The sequence below is a fragment of the Phyllobates terribilis genome, unplaced genomic scaffold (assembly GCF_046119375.1).
Source record: "Phyllobates terribilis strain yellow unplaced genomic scaffold, ASM4611937v1 Scaffold_7__3_contigs__length_470593459, whole genome shotgun sequence".
Classification (NCBI taxonomy): Eukaryota; Metazoa; Chordata; class Amphibia; order Anura; family Dendrobatidae; genus Phyllobates; species Phyllobates terribilis.
In genome coordinates, this window is record NW_027362767.1 from 197,195,357 (window position 1) to 197,202,791 (window position 7,435).

A 7,435-nucleotide genomic window follows, 5' to 3' on the forward strand; every position below is an offset into this window, starting at 1 on the left:
AACTGGGATAGTAGCAGGAAAACATCCAGCAATCCTCGGAGGAGGAAGGATATGCGCCAAAACGCTGACCACCTCAGGCCTAGCAGCTACTACATACATGCGCTTGCATTCCAAGGAACAGAAAGCTAAGGAGATGGATTACCTCATGATCATGAATAATTTACTCGTTGTGTAGGAGGCCGACCACTGCTCCTGTCTACCTTCTGAACTTTGTGTTGAAGCCTGACTGACCCAGGATCCGCAATCCTCTATGTCTGGAGGACGTGTTGCATCCCAGTGTCCAACTGTGTCCCGGCTTCCACAATATTAACCCAGTGTGAAGGTGTCAGTGAGATGGACCATCCCTGGTCACATTCACTTGTCCACGTGTTTGTGGTTAGGCTGTCCTTCAAATAGTGGCGGCTGGGGACCCTGTGTGGGCTGCCGGACGCGGGGCGGCTGGGGACCGAGTATGGAAACCCGGCCACCCCCTGGCGGCTGGGGACCGAGTGTGGACACCTGGCTGTGGGGTGGCTGGGGACCGAGTATGGCCATCCGGCCCCCCGGTGGCTGGGGACCGAGTGTGGACATCCGGCCGCTGGGCACTGATTATGGATATCAGGCCGCCAATGCAGCCATGACGTGGTGGCCAGAGTCTGCCTCCACAAGCCTACAAGGCCTCATTTCAAGTGCAAGCAAGCTAGCAGTATGGTATTGCAGCCTGGGGGTGGGTTGGTGGCAGGCTGCACACTTACGCTTGCATGCCAAGAAAACAAAGCAGATGCTAACTTCTATCATCATCATCATGCTCCTCACCTTGGCACTCTCAACTCCCCTGATGGAGAAGCCAGGGCCCACCAGAGGAGTCTGGTTGTCTGGTGGGCTCGGCCAATGTTGCCCTAAAGCAGGCCAGGCTAAGAAAAGTGTGGGGAAGGTTACCGGTACAAATAGCTGCGTCTGGGGACCAAGTATGGACACCCGGCCGCCCCCTGGCGGCTGGGGGCCGAGTGTGGACACCCGGCTGCGGAGCTGCTGGGGACCGAGTATGGACACCCGGCTGCCCCCTGGCGGCTGGGGACCAATCGTGGACACCTGGCCGCCGGGCAGCTGGGGACTGAGTATGGATTCCAGGCCGCCGACGCAGCCATGACGTGGTGGCCAGATTCCACCTCCACAAGCCTAAAAGGCCTCATTTCAAGTGCAAGCGAGCTAGCAGTATGGTGTTGCAGCCTTGGTGTGGGTGGGTGGCAGGCTGCACACTTACGCTTGCATTCCAAGAAAACAAAGCAGATGCTAACTTCTATCATCATCATCATGCTCCTCACCTAGGCACTCTCAACTCCCTTGATGGAGAAGCCAGGGCCCACCGGAGGAGTCTGGTTGTCTGGTGGGCTCGGCCAATGCTGCCTTAAAGCAGGCCAGGTTAAGAAAAGTGTAGGGAAGGTTACCGGGACAAGTAGGGGCAGCTGGGGACCAAGTATGAACACCCGGCCGCCCCCTGGAGGCTGGGGACCGAGTGTGGACACCCAGCCGCGGGGCGGCTGGGGACTGAGTATGGATACCAGGCTGCCAACACAGCCATGACGTGGTGGCCGGTGTCTGCCTCCACAAGCCTAAAAGGCCTCATTTCAAGTGCAAGCAAGCTAGCAGTATGGTATTGCAGCCTTGGGGTGGGTGGGTGGCAGGCTGCATACTTGCGCTCACATTGCAAGGAATGGGGGAATGGGGGAGGTACAATTGAACACTGCACTGGGACAAGGACTTGCACGGGGATAGTTGCAAGTCTGCATCTTCTGATGCGGCAAGGATGACTTCTGATGGGCACACTTTTAGGCAGTGACCTGGGTATCAGAGATGCTTCCAGGGGTCTTCCCCATGCTGTTCCCATGTCTTTTCAGCACTGTATGCATGTGTCACACAGCACATGGCCAGATAAGGTTGTAAAATGTTAAAATGACATTTCCCGGTGAATGCATTTGTCACGGTTGAAAGCAATACTTAAGTGCAAAAACGCATAAAAAATACTACTTGTGAACATAGCCCAAGGTGTGGAGGAGTATTTTTGTTTTTGGTTATTTATTTTACCTTATACACAAGTCTTTACCCTGGAAAGGATGTTCCTTAACATATTTCACAGGAAAGTACTTTCAGTTTAGTGTTTGAATGTTTTCTTGTGAGCCCGTAAAAGTGGCTTAATACCTCTGACCACGTTGTTGACAGCAGTGACCTGGGAGTCAGAAATGCTTCCTGGGGCGATCCCCACGCTGTCCTCATGTCATTTGAGCACTGTCACTATCGTTTTGGGCATTTTTAGGCTTTCTTCAGACTGCCGAGGGTGCCACCGCAAAAATGCTCCAGTTTCCCATAGACTAACATTGGGCTCGTTACTCGGGTCGAGCACCCGAGTATCACGGTAAGCTCGGCCCGAGCTTCAAGCACCCGAGCATTTTAGTGCTCGCTCAACACTAGTCTTTATCCGATGCGTCCTGGCTTGCCGGCAGCTCGCGATCGTCTTAAAAGGACCTGTCGTGATGTCATTTAGTCATGTGATGGGTCACACGACCGCTGACGTCGGCAGGCCATCAGAAGGTAAGTATATATTTATCTTTTATTTTTACCATTCTTTTATGGTCACACTATATAAATCCATGCTAGTTGCATGGATTTATATAATGTGATCAAGTTGTCAAGCACTTTCCAAGTGTTGCTAAAATCGCTTGGAAAGCGCTGGTCAACCCCCATTCGGAAATGCATGTGAAGAACGCTTTACTTCCACTTGTCCCTGGCAGGAAAAATGCATGTAAAATCCGCATGCATTTTTTCTGACAGGGAGATGCAGAAACACTCAAAAAAAATCCGGAGCATTTCTGCATCGTGGGCACATAGCCTTACATTAATTGTATGACTTAATATTGAGCACACGTAGCCATCTATGCCCGGCGGGAGGCCACACATAGCCATGTACACACAGCGGGAGGCCGCACGGTGCCATCAATACACAGCAGGAGGTCGCACGTAGCCATCTATAGACAGCGGGAGGCCACACGTAGCCATCTATCGACAGCGGGAGGCCGCACGTAGCCATCTATACACAGTGGGAGACCGCACGTAGCCATCTATACACAGCGGGAGGCCACACGGCACCATCTACACACAGCAGGAGGCCACATGTAGCCATCTTCACACAGCAGGAGGCCGCATGTAGTCATCTACACACAGCGGGAGGCCGCACGTAGCCATCTATACAGAGCGGGAGGCCACACGTAGCCATCTATACACAGCGGGAGGCCGCACGTAGCCATCTATACACAGCGGGAGGCCGCACGTAGCCATCTATACACAGCGGGAGGCCGCACTTAGCCATCTATACACAGCGGGAGGCCGCACGTAGCCATCTATACACAGCGGGAGGCCGCACGGCGCCATCTATACACAGCGGGAGGCCGCACGGCGCCATCTATACACAGGAGAAGGCCGCATGGCGCCCCCCCAGAGACAGCGGGAGGCCGCACGTAGTCACGCACACACAAACATATACAGACATATACAGTACAGACCAAAAGTTTGGACACACCTTCTCATTTAAATATTTTTCTGTATTTTCATGATTTTGAAATACATTCACACGGAAGGCATCAAAACTATGAATTAACACATGTGTAATTAAATACTAAACAAAAAAGTGTGAAACAACTGAAAATATGTCTTATATTCTAGGTTCTTCAAAGTAGCCACCTTTTGCTTTGATGACTGCTTTGCACACTATTGGCATTCTCTTGATGAACTTCAAGAGGTAGTCACCGGAAATGGTTTTCACTTCACAGGTGTGTCCTGCCAGGTTTAATAAGTGGGATTTCTTGCCTAATAAATGGGGTTGGGACCATCAGTTGTGTTGTGCAGAAGTCAGGTGGATACACAGCTGATAGTCCTACTGAATAGACTGTTAGCTGCTTTTTTCTTGCCATAATACAAATTCTAAGTAAAGAAAAAAAAGTGGCCATCATTTCTTTAAGAAATGAAGGTCAGTCAGTCCAAAAAATTGGGCAAACTTTGAAAGTGTCCCCAAGTGCAGTTGCAAAAACCATCAAGCGCTACAAAGAAACTGGCTCACATGAGGACTGCCCCAGGAAAGGAAGACCAAGAGTCACCTCTGCTTCTGAGGATAAGTTTATCCGAGTCACCAGCCTCAGAAATCGCAGGTTAACAGCAGCTCAGATTAGACACCAGGTCAATGCCACACAGAGTTCTAGCAGCAGACACATCTCTACAACAACTGTTAAAAGGAGACTTTGTGCAGCAGGCCTTCATGATAAAATAGCTGTTAGGAAACCACTGCTAAGGACAGGCAACAAGCAGAAGAGACTTGTTTGGGCTAAAGAACACAAGGAATGGACATTAGACCAGTGGAAATCTGTGCTTTGGTCTGATGAGTCCAAATTTGAGATCTTTGGTTCCAACCACCGTGTCTTTGTGCAACGCAGAAAAGGTGAACAGATGGACTCTACATGCCTGGTTCCCACCGTGAAGCATAGATGAGGTGGTGTGATGGTGTGGGGGTGCTTTGCTGGTGACACTGTTAGGGATTTATTCAAAATTGAAGGCATACTGAACCAGCATGGATACCACAGCATCTTGCAGCGGTATGCTATTCCATCCGGTTCGCGTTTAGTTGGACAATCATTTATTTTTCAACAGGACAAATGACCCCAAACACACCTCCAGGCTGTGTAAGGGCTATTTGACCAAGAAGGAGAGTGATGGGGTGTTACGCCAGATGACCTGGCCTCCACAGTCAACAGACCTGAACCCAATCGAGATGGTTTGGGGCGAGCTGGACCGCAGAGTGAAGGCAAAAGGGCCAACAAGTGCTAAGCATCTCTGGGAACTCCTTCAAGATTGTTGGAAGACCATTTCCGGTGACTACCTCTTGAAGCTCATCAAGAGAATGCCAAGAATGTGCAAAGCAGTCATCAAAGCAAAAGGTGGCTACTTTGAAGAACCTATAATATAAGACATATTTTCAGTTTCACACTTTTTTGTTAAGTATATAATTTCACATGTGTTAATTCATAGTTTTGATGCCTTCAGTGTGAATGTATAATTTTCATAGTCATGAAAATACAGAAAAATCTTTAAATGAGAAGGTGTGTCCAAAGTTTTGGTCTGTACTGTACATACACGCATAAACACATTTGAAACACAAAAATACATATAAACAGACATCACACAATGATATCTGCCTGCACACACACTCACTCAATCAATCACACACATACACACACTCGCATACACTCACACACACTCACACACTCTCACACACACTCACCATCCCCTGGCTCGGCTCCAGTCCTCCTGCTCCTCTTCGGTGCAGCAGTGCAAGCCGGGCGCGCACTGCGTGACGTCACAGCTAGGAGACACGGCCGCGCACAGGGCCGTGTCTCCTTGCTGTGACGCGGCCGGGCCAGCACACAGGGAAGTTAACAGGTGCAATGCTGGACCTGCGCAGCTGCTGGGGGAGCGGTCCGGGGCCCCCCCGCCACTGTCTGCCGGTATGTGCTGCGGCGCCGCACATATGAGGGCAATCTAGCCATAGAAGCTCCGGGCCCCCTGGAGGCCTGGGGCCCCAGGCGGTAGCCCAGATTGCCCTCATTACAATCCGCCTATGTTCACAGCTGGGAGATCATGATGACACCTGTGATCATGATGTCACAACGCTCTGACCTCGGTGATAAAATTTCCATTGATCAGAGCCTGTGTTTCCTGTGCTGTCACACAAATGACAGCGCTGGAAACCAGGTGAATTTGGGTCCCCCAGTTATGGGGTCCATGTTTGGGTACTGTTCTGGTATCCAAACCTGGACTTTTAAAAAACTGTTCGGTGTTCGGCTATATTAGCCGACCCCAAACAGTGACGGGTTCGCCCATCACTACTCATGGGGTGTACGGTTGATGCATTGGACAATTAAAGCAGTGATTTAAAAAAAGTAAATGGGTCCGTTATGTATTAGACAAAGAAATAACATGCACTCCAAGTATTTTCCAAAATAAGAACAAGACAAGAAAAGCTTGTTAGTTTCATGTCCCAGCAGTTCACTATCTCAGTTGAATATTTTTTGCTCACAGACTGAGACTCACTCCAATTTCCAATATGCTTCAGCACTAGTGCTGTAATATAACACAATTCACTTTAGTTTATTTGTGAGTGAGCGTTACAGACAGACATGCTAACCCTATGCTTGGCTGTCCCTCATCTTTTCTACTGGCTGTGATAATCCACCCGATTGGCTGTGCTTTGATATGGAGAGCCTGTCTGACACGCGTAATGTCTGTTAACCCACTCTGTGAATCTTCAGCAGTGTGTGAAATAGTGCTGGGCATTTTTGGAGGGCCAATCCATGCAAATTGAATCACAAACTATTCAAATTCATGGGGTCCTGCAAATATTAGTAAATTTGATTCAAAGTTGATGGAACCATTTTATCTTCTTTGTTGGAAATATGAAATTAAATTGACTAATAAGCAAACACAATCTTCATACAGCATAAACATACATAAACAATTTAGAAATTCCCAGAAGGATCATTGTTACCCGACATTATTAGAGTTTCATTCACTGGTCATGTTACATATAATCCCCCGGTCAGTTGATTATTCAGTAGTTTTCTCAATGCTGCAGATATTTTATAGTTTTGTATCATGTATATAAAACTTTTATGACCCCAAAATAAAACAGCAAATTCTTAGCAACACAACAATAAAGTTAGTATGTTCAGAAGGACGAACAGAAGAACATCTTACTTTCTAATAAACCAAATGTGGCGAAAAAGTCTATCAAATAGATGTAATAAATTTGTCCCTGACCTCATTGTTGCTGCATTCAGAAAAATAACAAAGCAAAGACCTAAAAGTCACCTACCTTTCCACAGGAGTATATCCTCAGGTAGCATTTACTGCTGCTTACAGAAAATGATTCAGTTTTCCTACAATCTCTGAGAACAGTCAAAAAGAACGTGCAAAGCACAAGTGAGGCGGGCAAGAACATCTGTTGTCACAAGAATGCGATTTCCTGAGGATAGGCTCGTTCTTCCCAGAACTGGCCTGTGCTCAGCATTTCCTTTAGAAAACTATGAATTGTTCTACAGCCTGGATATCATTCCCGGATATCGGGAATCCGCAGCAGCTTCCTTACACCAGCTCAGTCTATACCTCCTACACATGTAGGATCCTAAATATTTACATTATCTTTCTATCTCGGTATGCTTTCTTACTTTGATGTTACTCATAGATAATTCTCAATTCTAGAACATATCTACTTTGAAATCCTAAATCTCACTCCATGCTTCTATTTTACAAGTGATCTCTAGTGTACCGGACTCTGACACTTTTTCATGCAATATGCTTTCTGCTTATATCCAGTAAATGCTCACGGACCCCTTTGACTTCAGTAGGCTTTCTC

General features: G+C 47.9%; 1 protein-coding gene across 1 annotated transcript in view; it reads right to left on the reverse strand.

Annotated features, from left to right (window-relative positions):
- Positions 1–7,050, reverse strand: part of LOC141154146 (KN motif and ankyrin repeat domains 1-like) — a 117,755-nt gene extending 110,705 nt beyond the window's left edge. Inside the window, exon 1 of the mRNA XM_073639647.1 lies at positions 6,896–7,050. The gene's annotated coding sequence lies outside the window, so the exon portion shown is untranslated. The remainder of the gene's footprint in view (positions 1–6,895) is intronic.
- Between the last annotated feature and the right edge of the window lie 385 nt (positions 7,051–7,435).